The 25,379-nt window shown below is 39.4% G+C and overlaps 1 protein-coding gene across 12 annotated transcripts in view; it reads right to left on the minus strand.

Annotated features, from left to right (window-relative positions):
• LOC146406010 (uncharacterized) overlaps positions 1–25,379 on the minus strand; it is a 265,230-nt gene that overhangs the window by 96,039 nt on the left and 143,812 nt on the right. Inside the window, exon 7 of one of the 12 annotated variants that reach the window (XR_014803449.1) lies at positions 21,762–24,880. The exons of the other annotated variants lie outside the window; for them this stretch is intronic. The gene's annotated coding sequence lies outside the window, so the exon portion shown is untranslated. Of the gene's footprint in view, positions 1–21,761; positions 24,881–25,379 lie in introns of those variants that run through there. 12 annotated transcript variants of the gene reach the window in all.

Raw genomic sequence — 25,379 nt, forward strand, 5'->3', positions numbered from 1 at the left:
TTTACCTCTTCCCACACTCACTCAGTTCCTACAGTACTCCTCTAGGCAATGTTCACAGAGCCCCAAGCCAGTACTTGGGCAAAATGGGTAACATAAGTCAGTCAGGGAGTAGGTGTTGTCACCTGACTCTGTCATTGACAGATCGTCTATGCAGTACATTTGAAATGGAGTATTGCTGTATAACTAACCACCCCAAAATTCAGGGGCTTTAAATAGCAGTCATTGATTATTGCTTACACCTCTGTAGGCTGGATATGGTTCAGATGATCTAGGTTAGGTTTGGCTAAAATGGCCTTGTTTCTTGCTGCAATTCCATTTGACCACTGCAGCTCTCATACATGCATATTCATTCTGGGACTCAGACTGAAAGGGCAGGAACAACCCAGAAGGAAACTCTTCTAATGGCAATGGCAGAAAACACAAGGGTGCAAGTGGACATATGGGGCTATTACTGCCTAGTTTTAGAGCTGGCAAATTTTTCTTCTGCTCATATGCTATTGACCAAAACAATGACCAAACTCCAACAGGGAAGATCCACACTCTGCTCATGAAGAGAACATGATGCAGAGAGGAATGAAGAATTAAGCGCAGCATATCAATCTACTACATAAGCCTGTCAGTTTTGCTAGAAAAGTGTGAGGATAACTGTGATGAAGATCATGATGAAAGCATCTATCTTTTATTATGCATTTACAAAGGGCCAAGCACTGTTCCAAACATTATCTCTTTCTTTGCCTCTGTCTTTCTTTCCTCTATGCATTATCTCATTAAAGTCTTACAGCAATCTTACAAAATAAGTACTACTATATTCTCATCTTACAGATAAGGCACATAGGTAGGGAAAGGCTTTTTAAGCAAATGGTGGACAATTACTAATTTAAAATAATAACAGTTGCTAATTGTCATAAACTATGGTACAGACATATTATGTGGATTATGCACAGTTCCTTGGGAATTTCCCATCTTTATATTTCCTGTCTTGGGAGAAGATAGAGGTGGTCTGGCCCTCCTGTAATGGTTATCAAAGAACATGAGAAGAACATGTTTGTTCATCATGTGCTTGTTTATCCACAGAATGTGCCCATGAGTAGAATTTAGCAGTGATGACTTTCATAAACTAGCAAACACCTTTGGTTTAAAAGTTAAAAAATTAGAATGGGCTTAAGAAATATCAGGATGAAGTTCAGATGAGGAAAACAGTATTCTTTCCTTTTTCTATTTGTTTTAGGTGTGAGGTTTATCAAAATCTGTATATTGAGGGACTTCTGGAGATTGATAAGGGTAAACCTCTGTCCATTTATATCTTAGAGCACATTGGGAAATATTAATTCCACAGAAAGGGAGAAGCAGAGCCATTGCTATTTCTCTAGAAGTAATGGGTGATGTGGGGACTGGAGCAGACAGTGGATATAGGTGTTCACAGCAGCTTCTGGAAAATCTGCAAATGTCTCAATGATGCCAGCTGCTTCTGAGACTGTGAGCAATGGAATGGTTTCTTGTGACTCTTGCAACTTCCTCGGTTTCCCAAAGACCACAGGGACTTGCTCTGGCCCTCACTTCTCCAAATAATTTTTCCAGGTGTTTAATTCCTTATGTTGTCTTCTCCTGGTTGAAGTAACTAGTTAACTTACTCTATTTGATTAAGCCTGACAGTTTGAGGTGATGAGCATTGAAAGGTTATAAACATAGGTAAATGTAAACACTTAAGTTGGTTCAGAACAGAACTATTATTTCCAAAATATTCTCAGAAGTCAAAAATCTATAATAAAATAATATCTTAATAACAATTATCTAGAAGTTCCCGTTGTGGCTCGTTGGGTTAAGAACTGACATAGTGTCCATGAGGATGTGGGTTCAACCCCTAGTCTAAATCAGTGGGTTAAGGATCCAGCGTTGCCACAGATTCAGTCGGTTGCAGATATGGCTTGGATCTGGCATTGCTGTGGCTTGGTGTAGGCCAGCAGCTGCAACTCCAATTTGAAACCCTAGCCTAAGAACTTCCATATGCCACAGGTGTGGTAGTAAAAAGAAAAAAAAGAAACAATTATCTAGATTGTAAGATATTGTTAATAAAGATGAGAATGGTGGCTAGGCAGAAGGGTTGTAAAGTAACAGAAGAAAAAGTACACTTGAAATAATGAGGGAAGGCTATTCTTGATTTTCAAAATATACATTAAAGAATGTTTCCAAAAATTTAATAGTAACCATTAATAGAATTCAAAACTAGATGTGTCAGTCTCAAATCACTTAATAATAGTCAATCAAGAGTTACAAGATGAAAAGCAAAATCCATTCAGAAATTTTCTCTTCCATTTATTCACCAATTATTTCTCGACAACCTATGACTGCTAGGCAGTATTTATATGTTGAGGAAAAGTAGTGGACAAAACAGACAAATCCCAGCCATTATGGAACTCAGTTGTACTGTTGGGATATATACTATAAAGATGTTAAATACACAGCACTTTAAAAGAAGATAGTTACTATGAAAAATAAACTGGATGGGAGAATTCTGCAGTTTAAGCTTGTAATTTTAAATAAGATGGTCAAGGCAAAGTCCTATCAAAAATGTGATATGAGTCAAGACAAAGTGGGAAATGAGTGAGCCACAGTGATAATGAAGATGAGATATTTTCAGGTATTGAAAATTGTTTTTGCAAAGAAGCAGAGGCAGGAATGTGCCTGGTATATTCGAGAAAGAACAAGGAGGTCAGTGTTATGTAGGTATAGAGTCTCTCTGACCAAAAAAAATAAGAAGAAGAAGAAATAACTGATTTAAGAGTTAAACAGCTAATCAGCAGTTAGCTAGACAGTAACAGAGAAACATCCAAGTGATTCCAGTTATTTAACTTGATTATATTACATTTTATTAATTTAGTTAGCTCATTACAATTAGGTAGGGGGCTAATTTTAAGAAGGTAATTTTTGCACATGATACATTTTCAGATTTTCAATAGTAAGGAGTGTAGCTTGATAAGCCAGCTGCTGCCCAGTCCTTACCCAGAACACCCCACTGCCCACCACAGTGGAAACAATGTTATCAGGTCTTCCATGTATCTTTCCAGAGACTTTGTATGACTTTTTCTAATACACTCCTTCAATTGACATAATTTGGAGAAGTAGAGTGTATCTTTGAAAAAGACCAAATCAAAGTGTGCTTTCATAGATGCACCTTCATCTTTGTACTATAAATATAGGCCCCCAAAGAGGTTGGCAGCCTCGGCCAGGCTCATCCCAAATGGGTGGCGAAGGGCCTATCTTGTGAAGTCACTAAGTTGCCACATGAAGAGTCTATCTGTGCGTGCCCACTATTTATTTTGAGAGCTATTTCTGCTCCCATATCCAGAGGAAGATTCCATGACTGTCATTTCTTGTCTGTCAGTTTACGCCAAGGATAAGGAGCGATTTCACTTAGCACTTGAAAACAGGTGCAATGACGTGAAAAAACAAACTACGGGCCAAAAAAGTTAAATAGCATAAAATAATAATTAGGTGAAAAATAAATGGAAAGTTTCTGTGTTTCAGCAATGGCTATGGGAAGGGGACAATATGTTCTTTGTTTGATAAAAGTTAGAAGGTTCAGGCAATTCAAGATTTTCCCCTAAGTGCAGGCAAACTATGTGCAATATATACTCAGTCTTTCAGACATTTCCCTTACAACGAGCCATGAAATCTCCTCTATGTCTGTGATATCACAGCTGGGCCACTATCTTATTATAGGCTTCACAGTCTGATCCTATTCAAAGAGATGCCCTGAATAATTTTCTAATAGTATCAGGAAAAGTGTTCTTTAATCACAGTTTGTACTCTTCCAATTTAAGTAGGATAAAGAAAAGGAGGCTTTATTCTTTAGAAAGATTGTTATGACTGTAGCATTGCCATCACTCAACAACCTACCCGTACAATTACTGGTTTTTATAAGGTCTGGGAAATCTCAGGAAGGTACTAAATACCATCATCATCATCACCACCACTAGAGGGTGAGAGTAAGAACATCTCCAATTGATTTAACTTTGGGTTTTTGGGTTTTTCTTTCTTTTTTTTTTTTTTTTTTTGAAAAGTCTCTGCCAACATGTCTCAAACTTTTGAATACCACAAGAATATAAGCTCCATAGATAAGGGCTATTTACATAATGCTTAGAACTGTGCCTTAGCATTTATGAGATGGTTAATTTTATATGTTAACTTGGCTAAGCCACGGTACTTAAATAAATGATCAAATATCATTCCAGATGTTTCTGCAAAAGCATTTTAAACATGAGATTAACTTTTTAAAAAGCAGACTTTGATTAAACCAAATTGGCCTCCATAATGTGGGTGGGCCTTATCCAATTATTTGAAGGTCTAGTAGAAAAAGACTGACCTCACCAAGCAAGAAGTAATTCTGTCAGCAGATTGTATTTGGACTTGAACTATGACTCCTCTCTGGGTCTCTAGCTTGCTGGCCTACCACACAGATTTTAGATTTGTCACGTTTCCGCAATCATGTGTGAGCCAATTCCTTAAAACCAATCAATCTCTAGATAGATAGGCAGATAGACAGACAGGCATAGATAGATACAGATATAGATTATTCCCCCCCCATATATACACATGCACACATCACTACACTATCTATCTATATAGTAGAATGAACTAGTACTACAGGAGCAGTGTAAATATATTTCTTCAGTAAATGTGTTTTGTATATGTTCAAATTTTGATTTCAAAATTACCATTAAAAATTTTATTGGACAAACTCCGTAATCTAGAAGTAATATTTAACTGTTCAGACTCTTGCTACTATTTTTTCCGATGACCTACCTAGGTGGCATCCAACCTCCTGTGGAGAGAGGCAAACAGCAATAGCTTTATTTTCAATTTCACCAACATACCACTCTGTTTTTGTCCCCACTCCACCCTGAAATTGCCAGAGTTTAACCAACTGCCAAAATCAAATCTCTAGAAGAATTTTTGTGTCCATAAAGAAGTATTTTCCCCCTAAAATTCCACTTTCTGGAAAATAGTAGTTGCTAATGACTTGAATTATCTTGATCTGCTGGATCATAAATAGCCAGTCCTTGCCACCAATAATCATTTTTCATCAAGTCCCTGTTAGAAATATAATACATATCTCAGGGTTTTTCTGTGTCTTCCAAAATCAACTTTCACACACACACACACACACACACACACACACACACACATATACTTATGTATAAAGTGCTGATACATGGAATTGCATTTTGTTGACTTATCAGAAAAGAACAGCAATGAAAGCAAGGCCACAATGGTCTCTTGACTGGGCTGAGTTGAGATTTATTTCTAGGAGGCCATCTCTGGAATGAAAATGTATTTCTAGTTTGTACTGGTCTTGCCAGACCTTATTCTCCCAACTTGTTTTTCCTTAACCTAAAGAATGACCTAAATTCCCTTTTTTAAAAAATATTCTACCTCTTGCTTGCCACCCCAACACATGTAAACTACCAGAAAATTTGACTACTAGCTTACTAGCCCTCTCATTCCACCCCTTAAATTTTTTGACTTACTCTAAGGCATGTATATTACAGAACCTTCTGGATATAGCAAACCCTCATTTAATGACTTCTAACTATACTTCTGACTCAGTCTAAAGATGTAAATTGATTAAGGGCAATGAAGACTTTTGAGACAGAGTAAATAAATGTATTAAGGATGCATGAGATACAAGTAATATAAATATAGCCCTCCAACATGGGTAAAAAGACCAGTGGTGGTTTCTTTGGCACCCTCTCTTAGTCTCACCTCATCTTCCACTGCTACTGCCCAACTTGGGCTTTCTTTCCCAGCATAATCAATCTAGGCCATTTAAATTTACTATTAAAATATAACTCTCCTTGGAGTTTCCTGGTGGCCTGGTTAAGGATCCAGCTTTGTCACTACTGTGGCTCGGGTTTGATCCCTGGCCCTGGGATTTCTTCATGTTGAGGGTGCAGCCAAAATATATAATGTATCCTTCATTCCATGGATCCCAGATACAAAGTTAAGACATTGTGGGTGACAGTGGGTTAATATATTGACACTGGTAGATGTCAATTGGCACAGTTTTCTGGAGGTGATGTCTTAACTTGAACAATGGAATCTAATAAATGAGATTTCAGTTGTTGACTGATCAACAGAAGAACTATTTGGGATAAGAATGGCTTTTGGAGCCTTTAAATCAAACCAATTAGGAAACTGCCTTAAACAGGAGTCCACTGAAAGCATGATTTCTTAAGATGGTGGACAAAGAATCTAAAAAGTTCAAAATAGGGAAAAGAAGAGATATTGTAATATTAATATGAGTTTTAGGTAAGAATTTTATCATTTAATGTAATTATTTTACTTCCCATGTATTAAAAATATTGGCTCTGGGAGTTCCCTTTGTGGCTCAGTGGGTTATGAACCTGACTAGAATCCATGAAGATTCAGGTTCGATCCCTGGCCTTGTTCAGTGGGTTAGGGATCTAGCATTGCCATGAACTGTGGTGTAGTTCACAGATGCAGCTTGAATCCCAAGGTGCTGTGCCACGTAGGCCAACAGCTGCAGCTCCAATTTGTTCCTAGCCTGGGAACTTCCATATGCTGCTGCAGGTGTGGCCCTAAAAACAAAAAGAAAGGAAGGAAGGAAGGAAGGAAGGAAGGAAGGAAGGAAGGAAGGAAAGGGGAGGGGAGGAGAGGGAAGGAGAGGGGAGGGGAGGGGAAGGAAGAGGAGAGGAAAGGAAAGGAAGGAAGGAAGGGAAAGGAAAGAAAAGGAAGGAAAGGAAAAGAAAAGAAAGAAAGGAAGAAAGGAGGGAGGGAGGGAAGGAAGGAAGGAAACACTGGCTCCTGAAGTTATTCATAACAAAATGAGTCTGTGAGACATGACCTCTGATAGTGGGATTGAGGTTTTCCAAATACAGCTTCCATGGAAAAAAAGAGGAGGAACAATTTAATTATATTCTTATGTGAAATGGACAAGTTACCCTCCAAGATAAAAAAGAAAGAAAGGAAGGAGGGAGGGAGGGAGGGAAAGAAGGAAGGAAGAAAATTATAACTTAGAAACTAAAGCTGTTGAATGTCTTGTAAAATCAGACAGCATTATCCACGTGAAGGATTACACAATAAAAGAGAAGTAAAATTAGGTAAAATGTTGCATTTGCAGAGATGAAATAGAACTTTTTCCAAGGGAAGTTAATAAACGTGAGATTAGATATCAAAGAAATTCCTGAGTTTGGGGAGAAGAAATATATGAAACAGATTTGTTTGGGGAGTTGCTGTGTAAGCCTCCGATGTTGGGCTAAGTGAAAGAAGAAGTTGTTGGATCTTGAGTTTAATTTTTTAATTTTTTTACTGAGTAGAAATGAGCTCACATAAATAGCATTTCCTCTTTTGTATTTTGCCTAAGCTATTCTTCTAAATTGTAATATTTAGCCATGCCAATTCCCAGAGATTCTCATATTTCTGTCTCAGCACTGCTCATGAAATAAACAAAATTCTTATAAAATGGAGCTACATCTTAAATAGATTTATGTGATTAGTAAAAACATAGTATAGGAAAGGACACAGCACAGGGAGCCAAGGAGATCTGCCCAGCTCTTCTGCTGGCTATCTGACAGTGACCTCCCTGTGCCTAGGTTTTCTCACCAGTGAAACAAGAGGGATGGAATTAACAACCTCTTACAGTTATATTCCAGCAAGGAGAATCTGACTTTGTTATGTAAAAGTAGCCTGATCAAGAATAACAATCTTAATAGCGGTGAGTCATGTACCACGGAGTCACTTTTCAACAACTTTGAAAATCCTGTGTCTTGAAGAAAACCTTGGAAATCATAGAACCTTGCCCTCATCCCCAGTCAGAACCACATCTTAATCATTCCAATATGCTCTTTCAGGCTAATGTTAAAGATTTTCCCTAAGAGGCAAACTTCACAACTTATTCTGTATCCTTAATGCGGAAGTTCTTCTTTACGTCTGGCCTGTGCCTCCTGGCAGAATTTTCAACTTATTTTCATTTATTTTCCCCTTAGCAGAGAAGGAACAAAACTAAGGCAGACCATTCAAGTGCTATCTGTTATTAATCTGAGCCATGGCAAATTTGTTTGTACTAGAGTTTCTGCGGTCTTACATTGCATTCCAATGAAATGATAGAACTTGATCCCCTGATGGAATGTTCTCTTTCAGGTCTAAAATGACTGGGTGATAAAGGCTCATAGGCTGGCAGGAATACTGAGCAGTTTTGATAGTGGACACAGGCAAGGGCATTGTTTCTCTTGCTGACCAGTCTCCTAGCAGCCTAGAGCACAACGCCTCTTGACCTAGTGCTCTCAAAAGCCCCAAATTTGGAAATATTAAACAAGGTTTTCCAAAATGTAAAAGGGAATATGGGCTCAGGGAATTGTGTTTTAAAAATATGGCAACTCAGCCATAAAATAAAGAATGAGGAGTTCCCACTGTGGCGCAGTGGAAACGAATCCGACTGGGAACCATGAGGTTGTTTTCCATCCCTGGCCTGGCTCAGTGGGTTAGGGATCTGGCATTGCTGTGAGCTGCGGTGTAGGTTGCAGACGCAGTTCGGATCCTGCGTTGCTGTGGCTGTGGTGTAGGCTGGCAGCTGTACCTCCAATTAGACCCCTAGCCTTGGCACCTCCATATGCTGCAGATGCAGCCCTAAAGTGCAAAAAAAAAAAAAAAAAAAAAGACATAATGCCATTTGCAGCAACATGGATAGACTTAGAGATTATTAAAGTAAGTGAGGTGAATCAGACAGAGAAAAACAAACATCATATGATATTACACGTGTGGAATCTAAAAAAAATGATACAAATGAATTTATTTACAAAACAGAAATAGACTCACAAAGGAAACAAATCTATGGTTACCAAAGGGGATAGCAGTGAGGGTGGGTGATGGTGGTGGTAGAGGAGACACATGAAGAGTTTGGGATTAATATATACACATTACTATACATAAAATAGATAAACAACAAGGACCTATGGTATAGCACAGGGATCTAGACTCAATAACTTGTAAAAACCTATAATGGAAAAGGATCTGAAAAAGTTACATATGTAAAACTGAATCACTTTGCTGTACCCTGACAACTAACATAATATTGTAAATGAACAACATTTCAATTAAAAAAAAAAGGTGAACCGAAAAGAAATAAGGCAACAAGGGAATCTTTCTAGTAGTGTAATTGGGGTGGGGCAGGCACATAGCCTATAGACAGAGAGTGTGGTTAGCACAGGACCACTGGAGGGCCACCTCTGCCGACAGTGGGTTGGTGGTGGTCCTCAGGGCAGAGGGCAGTGAGAGGTGGATTGTAGCCTCTCCCTGGGGCCCTCCAGGCCCTTGGTCCAGTGGGTGAGCTGGGGGTGAGCCCTGGGGAAAAGGCTGAGGGCTGTGTCCTGCAGAGCTCCAGAGCCGTTGCCAAGGCTGTGCACTGACCAGGCCAGGCCCCATCTCCTGGATCTATTGACTGTGGCAGTCTACCTGGGTCGCAGTCCTCAGCACTGGCTGCAGTGAGTCTGAGGGCTGGCTGGGTCCTGGGCACCTTGTTCCCTCAGTGATGACCCCTGGCCAGGGTCTGGGGACCTGGCGCAGAGGGCACTGCTATCTAAGATCTGTCTCTTCAGCTGGGCCTGGGTGTTGCTGGGAGGATCCAGACTGGGTGCTGGATGAATGCTCCTTGGCAGCGTGACTAGCTTGCACCCCAACCCCACTTCCCTCAGCCAGGGCCTAGACCTTGGAAGGTGAAAATCAGCACTTGGAAGCTTGAACAAGTAAATGAGGGGTAATGTGGTGTTGCTTTGCTTATGGGATTTGTTAAGTGTTAAAAGGCACAAGGAGGCATAGAGACAAAATTTAATGCCTTCCCTTCCCTTTCTTGCATATTACACCTTTAGATAAAAAGATGCAGAAAAGAGAATAATATTTATTTTGATGGAGATTTACTGGAACATTGTGACCTGACCATGACCTGACCTAAGTGGACAGCTATAAGAACAAAGGATCTGACACCGTGACATTTGCAACAATTAACCACATCTCTCCCTCAGCTTTCCTGAAAGGGCTTTGCTGAAAGTCTCTAGGGAGTTCCATTTTTAAGGCATGAGCCTCCTGTCTCTTTGCATGGCATTGCAATAAACCTTTCCCTGCTCCAAATTCCTGTTTTTAGTATTGTTTGACCTCACTGTGCCCGTGTCAGGCACATGGACTTGCATTCAGAAACAATAGTACTCAATGCTTCAAAGAGATAGACAGACTTGATGGACAGAAGCCTAATGATATTGACCAGGCCTACCTTCTGCTCTCTAGAAGGTGAGCGCTTATGATTATGCTCATTTTATAGGCAAGACAGTTAACAGGGAACAGTAATCTTTTTAAAAATGAGTGTACCAAGAAAAAGGCAATGCTAACAATTAGGTGTTTAAGAAGGAACTGTATAGGAATTTTAAGACGAAAACGAAAGCTAGTTTACTTGGCTGGTACTCAAAAGGTAACCCCAGAAAGAGCTCTGTTGTTCACTCCCCCCTCACCCCAGTTGTGTGGGTGTCCTGTGAGAGGCCTGGAAGAGGAAAAAGTGGTGTTCTCTGAGGATGGGCTTTCCCAGCCTCCTCCAGAACCGTCCAGGTTTGTGAATCAAGGCCGGGGGTGGGCCAGGCAAGGCTTTCCCTTTACCCACACAGGCGGTGATTAAGAAGCTTCCATCTGTCAACAGAGACTTTCAGCTGTATTTCCAGACCAGCTTCCTCTCAACTGACTCACTTGGTGATGCCACAATCTGATGTTTATGACCTAACAGTTGATCACCATGGAAGTAGCACAAGCTTTAGCCTGTTGAGGAGCAAAACCAGAGTTGTGATGCTGGACACTTCAGGAAAAGAAAAAAAGAAGACCCTTATTCATGGAGACCACATGTTAAGACTGAACACCCCAGCCCTCATGCGGGCACTTCCACTGGTTGCAAAAACTGATATTTGGATGTCTTCGTGCCTATTGGAGAACCCAAATAAGGATTCAGGATGACCAAACACAAACAAACACTACGGCATTTAGAAACGCAGGGCAAGCAGTGGAAGGGAAAATGTGTATGTAGCAATTTAATGGGGTTTGGACTACAGATGCTCTTTCTTCACCTTTTAGCCAGCATGTGGCGATGATTTTACAAGACAAAGGAAGCTTGCCAAGAAAAGAATCAGATCCCCTAGAACTCAACCTTACAAATAGTCCTGATGGTATGTCTACTCACAAACTGGGAGTGTCAGGATAGACTTTCTGGTTGGTCCACCCCTCCCCCACCCTCGATGAAAATAAAAGCTAAAATGAAAAAGAAAGCCAGCCAGTGTGATGAAATAACTTTTTTTTTTTTTTTTTTTTTAGCAAAAAAGCATCATATCAAATGCTGTGAGTGGCAAGAGGTCTTGGCAGGGATGTCATAAGCAGATGAGAACTGTGGCGTGGTCAAGGTGAAGTGAGTCTGACTTCCTGGCCTGCCCTCCCCAGACTAATTTTCAGAAAGTGCTGCCCTTCCCCAGCCTGAAACAGCCCAGTAGGAACAGTGTCTCCCAGTAGTGCTTGTGGCTTACAAGTAATGTGAGAGTCTTTTTATAACTGTTGAGGTTTAATTTAAAAGGAAGCTCAGCATCAGCGGTAAAGGGAGGAGAACGTTGTGAACTAAGACCATCTGAAATGGGGAAAATCATAAATACCAGAGTGTCTGATTATTTGAGCGTCTCTTGAAGTGGAATAATGAACCTTGTTCATGTTCTGCCTTTCTGGACTTGGCTCCCTCTGACAAATTTGCAGGCATCAGGGTCTGTCTGGAATTCATTCCAAGTTGGAGGAATATTTTTTCCCTTGACATTTTGCAGCTGAGACAGCCCTGAGCAGGAAGCTGAGGAGCGTAACATTACCAAATATGTCCTTTCTCCTGCCCTTATATTTTATTTCCACAGGAAAGGAAGGCAGAGGCTGGCCAATGAGACCTGGCCAATGAGTGTGTCGCACCAGCAGGCGTCCTCTGCTGGCAGTGGAGAAATTGATCACATGCCAATTTTCACACAAAAAAAGAAACTATTCTAGGTACCACTGGTTGAAATTTGTGTTATGCTGGAGGAAGAAACCTGACAGTTTCCTACAAGTTGCCCAGCAGTTTCAGGGGAGTTATTTATCACCACGTTGGTCTCATTTTCTCAAGCAGGCCTCGGTTAAGAAAGCAGGCAGTGTGGAGTAGCAGCAAGAGGGTAGGAAAGGGTGTTAGGAAAGAGCTGGCCTCTGTCGCTTGCTTACATGCTGGTGCCTCTGACGAGATCATGCCACCTCCTGGGACTTCACAGACTTTATTTGTAAAATGAAGGTCTGGATGTGATATGTCTTGGATTCCTTCTGGGTTCCCAAGACTAAAGTCTCCAGACTAGTTTATCACATGCCTCAATCACGGAAATAAATTTGAATATCTATCCAGATGTGTTGTGTGTGTACATATATATGCATATATATATATTACTGCTTTATAACTATAATGCACAGAATACATAAAATATAAATTTAAAAGATCAAAACCTCAGTCACTGAAATAAATATGAATATCTGTCCAGATGTGTGTGTATATACATACACATATATATGTGTATATACATATGTATACTGCTTTATAACTATATTATAAACTTACAAAATATATAAAATACAAATTTAAAAGATCAAAAATGTAAAAATATTTACATTCGAATATTTTCTCTCTAAACTGTAATAGTTTATCTTAAATGCAGCTGGGGCAAGCTCATACTTCTTTAGAAATTGTTGCTTTAAGGCACGTTTTGGCTCTGTTTGGTGATGGATGTAAGATATTAGTCTTAAATTGCCATTTCCACACTGCTTCAGGAAGAGAACCTAAGTCTGTCAAGTAGCAGAGCTTTTGACTGCATATTAAAAATGTAAGACAACTTTTTTTTTGAACACATCGTATTCTCAGTTAATCTTGTTCCAACGATTTTAAGGGGAGAGTTACAGAGAAATTTCTTTACTGAGGGAAATGACTGTAAGCTAGTTATAAACAGCAACAGACTCTTCATCTTGAGTGGAGACTGTTTGGAAGCAGGAGAGAGTGGGGAAATCTGGAGCACGTATGCCTTGTCCAAGGACGGAAGCTGCCTTTCAGCTCCAGTGGGCTGTCGTCATGCAGGACTGGAGGCCGCTGGCCACCAGATGTGATTTCTCAAGAGAATTGGGAGACCTAGATTTTAACATGAAATTAATTTTTCAAATGAATGTTGCTCAAAATTTTAGAGCCAAGCGTACAATGATGATGAGCCCCACCCAGCTCATGGGCAGGCAGTTGGCGATCCCTGATCTCATATTCAGCTGATTTAGTTCTGTAATTTTTTCTGAGAGTATTGGGACTTTGAATCAAACAGCCAAGTTCTGGGCTTGGGTGATTATGGATGTGTGAGACTGAAAAACATGAAATGTCATTTCATTGAGATCATAGTGTTTTTCTCTCATCAAATTTTCAAAAAGAGCCACTTCTTGAATCCTCTTAAGGCTGCAGCATCAGACCAATGATCTATGTTGTTTCATCATAAAAGAAGGAAAATATTACATTGCTCTCAGTATATCTGTCACTTTTGTATATGGAAATCTCATAGAAAAATATATTATTTTAAACAAATTTTGACATTTTACAAAGTCAGAGATTGGCAAGGTTTTTTTCAGAGGCAGTTTTCAGTAAATATTTACGCATTGTGGGCCATATATGGTCTTTGGTGCAACTCCTCAGCTCTGTGTGGCTGCACAAAAGCAGCTGGAGACAATAAGGATGAATGAGCCTGGCTGAGTTCTAATACAATTTATTTACACAAACAGGCCATGAGCCAGATTTGGTCCATGGGCTGTAGTTGCTAACTCCTGATAAGGTCTTCTTCAAAGGGGTAATCTATGTCTGATTCAACTCTGTATCTTCAATGCATACAATGCTGGCACAGAAGAGGCACTCCATGAACATTTGCTAAAATAAATGGAAGGGTGTGGAATTTAGCCATTTACATCAATAATAATTAATTTCCCATTCGGGTGACTGAAAACCCATAGTAAAGTATATGGGTGTGTTCATTCTGAGGCTTACATCAGTATATAAATTCTCTCAGGGAGTCTGTGGTTCATCCAAATGTTCTAAACAAGGGAAGGGACTGCTCAACCAGGCTCATGAAGCCAGTGACCTTAGGGAATGCTTAGGCCCCACGCTTAAGCTGATGGGCCAAAGATCAAGAGACACAAGAAAATCCTTATAATTTCACAGGCAGACTTCTCTCAAATCTTTCCTTAACTCTTTCAAAAATTTAAATGACCAAATACCAAGCAGGTATTTAGTTTCCTTACACTGTAGTGCAGTACACACATACACTGAGACATTTCCCCAAACAATTCTCACTCTGAGGATGAGAAATTCACTAGGATATTTCCTCTTTGCTTAAAAATTATTTATTTTTAGTGCTGGTGACCACTCTCTAAAATGATTATTACCCATCAGATGTGGCATTTGGTTTGAAAATGGAAGAAACAGACTCAGTGCTTGTCCTAAAGGGATTTACAATCTAACTGGAGAGAGAAAACATGCATGTACTAACATCCATGGAAAAGACAGGAGACAAGCTACAGCACTTGTAGCACTTGGGGTTCTTCAGTGGTGGTGGCTAGAGTTTTGAAATCACAGATGGATGGTGATACTGGTTTGGGCTGCAGCCCCAACACATGGAAAAGCTGCCTGAAAGTGTTTGGGAGGGGGATAGAGAAATGTGTGAACTGGGATAAGGCTCCACTTTAGGAAAAGAAATAAATTCTCCAAGTAAAAAGGCAACACAGAACAGATTCTTTCTTCCCAATTACATTCCCAGGGTGAAGGAGGAGAACCTGAATAAAAATTGAGCAAGTATTTGTTGATGGGAACAGTGTGTGAGAGGATTAAAGAGGAGTGAGAGAGGTCCACATGGTTCATTTCCAAATGGAGTTACTGGAGGGCATGGTCTGGAGAAGATTATGGTTTTTCCAAATGAATGTAACTCTTCAGAGGAAAGAGAAGACAAAATCTGAAGATTAGGGAGGTCAATCTAGACATGCAGTTATCAAAAATATTTTCAAGTATTTTCTTTATGCTTAATGAGATTTTAAGTTAGGAAAATATAGAAGCATAGCTTCCTTCAACAGGGGGACTTTAGTCTGTCAAACCAGGTATGGTTTGGGGTCGATGATGGGAGAAAAACCAATCTAGAGGTTTGGGGTGGTCAAATGGTCAGGCAGATTAGTTAGCTTCGATAGCCACATTCAAGTTACGGGTAAAAACATGCTGACATTAGATGTGAAGGGGTAAGAAATAGAAGGGATAAGATCGAAAGGACCAGTAATTAAATACATAAAAGCAGCCACATGGATTTTCATCAACATAAAGAAAATGAGAAAGTAGAGAACCCTTGTAGAAAAGCTCTGGAAGTAAGAACCAGGCCACGTTGGAAAACAATAAAGCTAGGGGCAGATAAATGAATGCTCAAGAAAGACATACATATTCGAGAATCAGAAAACTAAGGAATGTATAAAATGACTTAAGAGGGAGACAAGACACTGAGAAAATAAGAGGCTTAGTATTGAAATTCGGAAGAGGAGGAAATCATGTGAACAGATAATTGATTTTCATCATTATGTATGATTCCAGTTTTATGGAGAAAATACCAAAGAACAAGACATATCTTATTTAAAGATCATTTTCACTTTGACAATTCTATAAAGGGGTTTTCAGTCTGAAAGGCTTTAAGAAAATAAAAATAACTAAAAAATAGGAAGACAATAATAAAGCCAAGCTGACGGTGTTCTTTATTACAAAGACCATCGCATCATGCAATTGAGCAGACTGGTTTTATAGACACTTAAGGGAGCACATCTGTAATTATGGCCTGATGATGTTAACTTTTGCCAAATTTTTCTTAAAATACAATTCATTTTAAACCACTTTTGAAAAATCTTGGGTGTTGAGTACATCTAATGCTGCTAAGTCCATCGGAAACCAGCCTTCATTACTTCTTTGACATAACACATACTGACATACAGATACTGTGTTTCATGCAACACTTTTAGGAAGAACCACGCAAACTTTTAAAGCCAGATATTATATTCTCTCTTAAAGTCTAAATATCATTATCCAAGTGGTTTATCCTAGATTTCCAAAGCATGTTGGAATAAACAGAATCTTTAGCAGTGATATGCTCAACATGATGGTTTTAAGGGCAAAGTTTTATTGAGTTTGCTTTCAAAATACCACTCAAGATTCCTTAACTTTTTGGAAGAAAAATGTATAAATCCTCATTTCAAAACTAGTTAAGAAATAACTGAGAACAAAAACCAAGCAGGAGGACAGGTCCAAGTAGCTCTGAACTTGAAGGAAGAGAAGGGGCACTCATCCTGGAACCTGGAATCTCCAGTAAGCCTCTTCATAGTTGAGATACCTCTTGTTGGATGCTCATTCAAAGATGTGATCATCTCATTAATAAAATGAAGGCTCGGCAGGAGGCAGGCACTATCCCTCTTAACTGCAGGGTTCTCCCTTAAGATAGGGTCCCATCTTTGTCATCTGCCCTTGAAGACAATAACTATATTTTCTTTACTCTGGGTGTCTCACCCTAATAGATGGCTTTTAGTATGGTGAACATTTTTTTCCTAGGCACTACATAAGATAAAGGTATGTTTAACATTTTTTATTACTTCCCTCCTTTTCTCATTATCTTGGTTTATTTACCAAGGTCAGCTTATCATAAACACATATATGTAGTTTGACATCTCATTTTATTATTACATAATTCATAAAATAATATTTTCTAGAGTCCCATTAAATGAGAGGTGGAGCTACTCCAGCATCTTATGGATGCTAAGGAGTGACCTTTGAAAACTGGGCATTTTCCTAAGCCTTTCTCTATGTAGGACTAGAATTTATTATGCATATGTTCTATATTGCATCTTGTAGCATGGAAATTTCAGTGACAAAACTTTGCAAGAGACAGAACACAAAAATGAAAAGAAAATATTAAGAAAGAATCACCAGAGCCCAAGGCCACTAATACTATTTCCTGAGTGCATAGAAAGATATTTTCATATTAAAAGGACAATACTTCCTTTCCTTGTTGAAATGTCAGCACTAGAAAGCCCAGTCAGCTAATACTGGTAGCTTGGATAGTGCTAGGTCAAGTGTGATCAGGCTGCAGAGTAAGTGTTGCAGCGTTCAAGTTAAGAGTGAAATTGCAGGCCAACATACCATATGTCTTACCATTTAAGTTACAAATTATGCTAAAACACTGTAAAAATATATGTTTTATTCTCTTACATATGTAATAGTAATAATGACAAAATGTAATCTTTGAGGTTTTTTTTTGTCTTTTTTGCCATTTCTTGGGCCGCTCCTGTGGCATATGGAGGTTCCCAGGCTAGGGGTCTAATCGGAGCTGTAGCTGCCAGCCTACACCAGAACCACAGCAACGCAGGATACGAGCCGAGTCTGCAATCTACACCACAGCTCACGGCAACGCTGGATCCTTAACCCACTGAGCAAGGCCAGGGATCAAACCGGCAATATCATCATTCCTAGTCAGATTTGTTAACCACTGAGCCACAACAGAACTCCAATCTATGACTTTTATATGACTAGAAGTTAGCAAATTATCAAAGATAAGCATGCTAATTTTTATTATACATGTAACATGTCTGCTGTCTATTGATGGCCCAGTGATAGGTATAGAAATTTTAAAGTAATATTAATTTTTTAATATTTCAAAATGTTCCACAGTCTCCATATGCCAGTGTTATGAATACCACACTAATTTGTGAACATCTCTGGAATCACGCATTGGAAAATGGGGAACAGCAAAAAAAAAAAAAAAGTTGCTCAGCACCATGGGAAATAATACTTTGTTATGTTGTTATGAAAGAATGAATACACATTCATATTATCTGAAGGAGGGATTTGATAAATTATTTAAGGTATTTTTTCTTACTGAAGGGCTTCTGCTGTTCACATCCTGCCTCTACTCCGGAGAAGTTTCTCTCTTCAAGGGTAACAGTGACCCAGAGACAATCACTTTTTCTAGGACACAGGGCACAAGACAGGCACAAGCGTTTCCCTGGAGCTTGAATGATGTTAGTCACAAGTGCAGATGTTTAGGGTTATAGGTGTGCTATGTCAGTGCTGAGTAGTGGATCCATGCTAAAGGCACCATGTTTCTTTACTAATCTTATTTATCACGTGTCTTTGTCATGTGCAGGGCCAAGGATAAAGGCCCTTTTACTAGCATGTAAAATAAAGGCAGTACTATATGAAGGTTATTTCTCAAGTGTCTTCATAGATGTATAGAATCCAAAAAGGTTTAAGGCATAAACAAAATTCCCCAGGATGATATTATTATGGGGTTCCTTGTAAGACTAGGATTTGCAAATTCTGTGTACTATGTTGTATTATCTAAGTGGCCATTATCATGTAGGAACAGAGTTGTAGATTCACTTCTAGCAAAAGTATGTAGCATTTTCTTTTCTTCTCATGGACATGGTCAAGTCTATTGAAGAAGAAACCAGATTTTCTCGAGTGTTTTTTGTTTTCTTATGAGAATTCCTGATCCAATTGAATCTGGAAATTCTTTGATCTCAATCCCTGTTTTCTTGCTGTCACACCACTGTATCTTTTCACCCCAAAACCCCTCTGTCACAACTGGTTTAATTCCAGTTTAATTATAATCATTTTCAACTTCTGATCCATCTAAAGGCTGGTCTTCCCGAAGCATGCACTTCCCACTCCTGCCTAATAACACTCTCTGGCTCTGAACAATGGCTATCTGTTCCCTCCTGCTAGGTTTCCAGAAACAGGCTTTAGAGAGCTGCCATGTGTTTATCTTTCTTAACACTCCAACAAGCACCCCTCCGTGACTCACACACATGGAAAGCCAAAAGCCCTGAATGGTTGTTTATTCTCACCAGCTGGATGACCCTGCACGTGGCTCTCAACATGGGCAAGAGTTAGAGAAACTTAGAGAGATGGGTCATGTAGACTTAAGTACAAACAAAACTGCATCAACTTGCCTAGACCCTTTAGGGAAGTTCAGGGTTAACCATGAAACTCAACTCAGCTTGTCCTCTTTGCTTGTCCTCCTACACTCAAATGCATGGGAAAGGATCAGGTGTGGAGGCCACATAAAGATTAGTGGGGGCTTGTCATTTTCAAGAGCTTACAATACAATATTCATCCTTTACAACTGATGTGGATACACAGAACATGATTCTTGATGCCATGATTAGATCAATTTGCTATATCTGCTTCATAGAGGTAAAGCCGGATGATTTTTTTACCCCAATCATGAATTACATGTAAGCTCTACAAATTGTTCAGCCTACAGCTCCCCTGTCATCTGGATGTATTCTGCCCAGTTTTGTGAGTTTTGTCCTATGCATACATAGTTTAGTATTCAGAGACAGTCTCGAGGGACCCTAAGACAGAAATGTGAAGGTCTTTTTCTGCATAGCATTCTCCTCACACACTGGTGGTCTTCCTGCAAATTCTAGCTGTCTCTACCTCCCCGAACTCCAGTCTCTCCCTCCTCAACTCTGAGAAATTGAAGTGCTCTGTTTGGGTTCCTGCTCCATGGGTCATGGTCTGGTTAAGTATCTTAGGTAGAAAATAAGGACATTTGCTGGGCTTGTGTTATTTGTTTTCCTTTTCTCCAACACCACAGTTCTGGCTTCTTATTATCCCATTCCTGTTGCTAATGTTCCATGTTTTATCCAGTTTTCTAGTCGTTTTTGGCAAGACAGTAAGTCTGCTACCAGGTACCCCATTATGGACGGAAGCAGAAGTCTCCAATCATGATTATGGTTTAATAAGACAACAGAGGTAAAGGCCACTTACGTGTTTCCCAAATCCATTTTCTCTTTTCCATGCTGGAAGCAAGGAGTAGGCAATCAGCTCAGGGTGGGGGTGGGGGTGGAGGTAGGGAAGCATCTTAATCTCAAGAAGTAACAGCAAAGAACAGCAAAGAGCAATGTCCCTGGATATTGTCTTGAGGATATGAAATCTGGAATGGCTGGAGTCAACACACAACTAGTTTATAGAAAAGGTACACATGTCAGGAATGGCCACATGTAAAGGCAAAAGTACCTAAGTCTCTGATGATGAGATTGTGGGAGTGAACTAACGGGCCACAAAGTCCTCTAACTTTTTTTTTTTTTTTTTAATTTTTTTTCTGGCCACGCCTATGGCATATGGAACTTCCTGGGTCAGCGATCGAACCTGCACCAAACGGCAGCAACCTGAGCTGCTGCAGTGATAGTGCCAGATCCATAACTCACTGTGCTACAAGAGAACTCCAAAGTACTCTAAATTCAAGCTTCTTATTTGGTGAGGCAATAAACTCTTTTCCATTAGAACCACTTGGATTAAGATTTCTATTACCTACAAACGCAATGTAACAGGTACTATCCCTCTTACGAGCAGGTGACTTTGAGAACTCTTAAATGAAATGAGGGGAAAAGGACAATTACGATGATACAGAGAGAAAGTGAGGACTTCACTTCGGCACATGTTGAGTTTGAATTCCTTAAAAATATCCAGTGGGATGTCCAACACGTAACCTAGATATGTGACCTGAAGAAAAGAAACTATAGAGATTTGGAGATTATGGGTGTATGGCCTTTGAAGCCATGCTTAAGAGAATAAGTGATGATGGAAAGCACCAATTTTATTGGGGTGAGTAGTGAAAAATAGTCAACAAGAGAGCCAAAGATGACATAGAGAAGAGGAGGAGATCAAGAAACTGGTCTCACAGATGTCACTTCGTTTCCTGGAGATAGCCATCAACTCTGGTCTTAAGAAAAGTGTACTGTTCTCATTGTAAAAGATTAGGTAACTCATTTTTATCTTGTCCTTTCCTGTCAGACATCTGAAGAGGTTGGAGTAGGATCAGAGATGAATCATGAAGCCTAGTTGGCGGTAAAAGTCAGGATTACACATTGGGTGAAAATGGAGGAACTCATGGAAACAGAGATGAATCTCAAAAATTCAGGGGGGGTTTGCATCATGGCGTGGCAGAAATGAGTCCAACTAGAAACCATGTGGTTGACAGTTCGGTCCCTGGTCTCAGCTCAGGGAGTTAGAGATCCAGCGTTGCCTTGAGCTGTGGTGTAGGTTGCAGACATGGTTCAGATTTGGCATTGCTGTGGCTGTGGACCCCTAGCCTGGGAACCTCCATATTATTTATCTGTTTTTTTTTTTTCTAAGTAGTGTATATAAAAATCCAAAACAAAGCCATAAAGATCACAGCTTTTCTGTAAATAGAAACCTATGTAGTTAACCAATAGTATTCATAATTCTTAAATGTATTTCTCTGAGTTTGACAAGTTTATGCAATAAATCAAAGAGCAAGGATTTATTCTCCTAGGAATGAATCCCCTAGTTAGTAGTCTCCAAAACTTAATAAAGAAATATAACCTGAAATTGCAGTTATAATAACATTAATTTGGTGAATCTTTAATGATTTTTTAATAGAATCATGAGTGTCTTGAAAGCTCTAAGGCTCAGAACACCTTAATGCACAGTACAAATTTTTTAAAAGTTTTGGGATGGGTTCAAATAGGTTTAGAGGAATACTATTTTCCTAAACTAAACTAAAGGGAAATGTTTCTCCTTTGACCATCAATCACAAACTAAAGTCTTAAGTTTTGGTGTCTAAATAAGCAACTGTAAATAGATACAAGTCTTCAAATGAAAGCCTAGAAAAATTTAATATTTATTCATCACTTTAAAATACATATACAAAGACAAATAACATTAGAAACAAATGTATTTACATAGGTAAGTTTGAGGACTATTTTTCTTTGTAAGTGAAGATTATATCTAAGGTTGCAAGAATTTCATGAGCGAATGTACATAAAGTACTTGCCCCAGGGCCTGGCACCTAGAACCACTCAAATGAGAATGATCACCTATTATGATATCATCACTGCAGTGAGGCCAATCCCATTATGCTATATCATCGTTATAAACACTGTGAGGTTTTGTTTTTGCTTTTCACTTAAGACTGGTACAGTCTAATTATTTGTCTAAAAAGACACGTCATACCATTAATCTATTTAAGTTTTGGAAACGGTAGTTGAAGTTTATCAAACAAAAGGCCTCTCCCTCAATAGTCCCAGTACTGAAAATGAGTCAAGAAACGTGGAAGCTAAGGACTGAAAGAGCGCTCTTTTAAGCCATTACGCCTTCTATTGCTAAGGGATTCCCCGTCTGCTCAGCCTCACCTCTGCCAAACCATCGTGCCCATCCCATCCCCTTCTGGATTAAGAGGGATCCCAGAAAGTGCCAGAGGAAGCCAGCTCTACTTGACAGCTCATTAACCAGGCTCATCTTGCTGTCTCTTTCCAAAGAGTGTGAAATAATTTGCCATTTTTTCAGGCTAATTATTATTCCCTCTTAGGACTGTTTGTACTACAAACTCCACACTTCTCTCTACTTTCCCTGCTTAATCTCAATTCTATATGAGGCTTTTTTTTTTTCCTCAGATAAAAGTTTGAAAATACTGCAATGGCTTCATCATATGCATCACTTTGGTTCACAAGGATCCTGTAAATACTGCTCTTACCTCATTTTAATTTTTAGAGCCCCACCCCCACCCCTTGAGGGTCTATCACAAAGTTTGGTAAAGATTAAGTAATGCGTAGTGATTTACCAATAACATTTACGGAAAGAGTGTGGCTATGCTACCTGAGTTTCTGAATGTCTTAAATTTGATGTTCTTCTGTACTCAGTTCTAGGCTTCCTTATCTTTCCCATTGTATCAGCTGTCTTACCCTTCTACTTGTTTCAGTTATGATTGATGTGCTGATGACTTCGACTATCTATTTCCAGTCTAGTCCTTTATCTAGAGCACAAAGTACTCGTCTCCAATCATCTAGCTGCTCTTGGATAGCCCACAGATCCTTCAACTCCATCATCTTCCTTCCAAACCTGATTTTCTCCATTTCTTATATCTTCAATGGAACCACTGAAATCATCCACCAGGACTACAAACTAGAGAGAAATGTTGCCTCTGTTTTAATCTATACATCTAGTCAGTTGAATCCTACTGATTTTACCTCTCAAATATTTTCTTCTTCTTTCTACCTGTGTGTAAGACCACTGCTTTCCTTAATCTTGGCCACTACAATCTCTAACCCAGATTCTTTGAGGAACCTCATAAGTGGCCTCAATAACTCTAGTCCTGCCCTTCTTTCTCTACACTGGAGTCAGGATGACCTTTCCAAACAAACATCTATGATGTCTAATAACAGAAAGGGAAATACAAAAAATGGGATTAGTACCGATTGAGGAGAATGCTGAAGGGGTGTATTAGAGTCTTTAAGGCTTGTCAGATCAATTGGGGGTCCAGAAGAAAAGGTAGCTGAGACTCACTGAGGGCTCTTCAAAGAACTGCTTGAAAAATGACAAAGATGATAAGGATGATGATGGTAATGAAGATGAAATAAAAAGGGGATGTGTAAGGTCTTACCTCATGAAAGCAGACCAGTGAAGAGGTAGATAAATTGGGAAGTAGGGGGTTAGATTCATGGAAATCAATCCTTCTTTAGGACTTGCCCAAGTACGGGAGGGGAGGCCATAATAAATCTGTGTCCAAACAGAAGCAGCATGTGGGCAGATGTCCATACTCCAGGACTCCTGACCTCCTAGGTGATGACTAGAACAGCAGAGGTGCAGGCTGTGTAGAGGAATAGGTGAAGACAGCTTTCTTCTCCTGGATGTCTGATAGATTTGGGGAAGGAGTAATACCAATGGGTGCTGAAAAAGTAGGAATCAGGGCCATAGCAAAGCAGACTGAGATATAAGGTAGGGCTCTACCTAGAGTGTAGGTGGGGACATAGAGAAGAGAATTATGATTTAAAAATGAGTGCAAAACTGACTTGTGAATATGAGTAAAAAAGCTTTCTTTAGACACACTGGATATCATTTGATAAAGAATGAATGGGCCTGGTCTAAAGGTAATGGACCACAGTGCCTAGAGCTGGATAGAAAAGGGTGGAATAGATACTGATGGAGTAACAAATAAATCCACTCTTAGGTACAGGAAATGTTTCTTGAAAGCCTACTTGCACAAAAGACACTCTGGTATCTTAACATGTGTCAAGCCCTGAGATAAGTACTTTACATATATCTTCTCATTAAAATTTTACTAATTTTGTAGTTTGGAAAATATAGTTATTTTTCATAAAGATATATTATTTGTTTATAATGGACTTATAATTATTATTTTAAGTGAATCAATCAATAAGTATTTGAGGGGACCTGCTTATAGCACAGAAAATTCTACCTGATATCCTGTGATAATCTATATGGGAAAAGAATCTGAAGAAGAATGGATATGTATAACTGAGTCACTTTCTTGTACAGTAGAAATTAACACAACATTGTAAATCAACTATACTTCAATCAAACTGTAAAAAAATGAAAAAAAAAGCATCTTTCTCATTGCATAAGGTTTTTTGTTTTGTTTTTGGCTGTGCCAACAGCACACTGAAATTCCCAGGCCAGGGATCGACTCTTCACCACGCAGTGACAATGCCAGATCCTTAACCTGCTGAGCCACCAGGAAACTCCTCATTGCTTCATTTTAATGACTAATACGAATCGAAATAGTAGCAATATTAGCAACAGATATAACCTACAGACACAAAAGCTCTTTAGAACTCTCAATAACTTTTAGGAATATAGAGGGATATTGAGGCCCCAAATTTAAGAATCAGGGTCTTTATCACAAGTTTATCACGATGGCTGACCAACATAGCTGGCAAGAAGCAGTGGAGTAGCTCAATGTGAACAATGTGAACCAATCTGAAAGAAATGAAGATAGAAATGAAGATGAAAAAATCAAGGCCTGTGCTCACAATTCTGCAAAGTCAGTAGAAAATGCCTGGTCCTCTCCTCCTGCTGTTACTACCTCTTCAACCCCCTCAAATGATGAAGCGCATCCGTAGGGCACTATTTCCAAGCACAGAGACCACAGATGTATAAACAACTTTCCACCTCTTTCAGGGAAGTCAGAGGATGTGCCAGAGCTCTCAGCTCTGTTTACATGGGGACAAGTCTCGCTCTCTCTTGCTGGTAAAAGAATTTTGATTTTGCCAGTGCTGCCTGGAAGGTGGGGGAGTGGAAAGTGCATGTGAAATAGTATAAGAAGGTTTCTTTGCCAGAGCTGCAGGACCAGGAGTGGAGTGGGAAAACGGGAAAAGGACAAGGAGGCAGCCATCCAAGGGGGTAATATTGCAAAGGACAGGAGCATAAAATAGATTCTCTCAACTCAGTGATACTGCGGAGTGTTCTGTGTCACTAG

The sequence above is a fragment of the Sus scrofa genome, chromosome 1 (genome assembly GCF_054392235.1).
Source record: "Sus scrofa isolate SSC_HxYL_T2T_F1_AM1 chromosome 1, Sscrofa_HxYL_maternal_Yorkshire_Landrace_v2.0, whole genome shotgun sequence".
NCBI classification, from domain to species: domain Eukaryota; kingdom Metazoa; phylum Chordata; class Mammalia; order Artiodactyla; family Suidae; genus Sus; species Sus scrofa.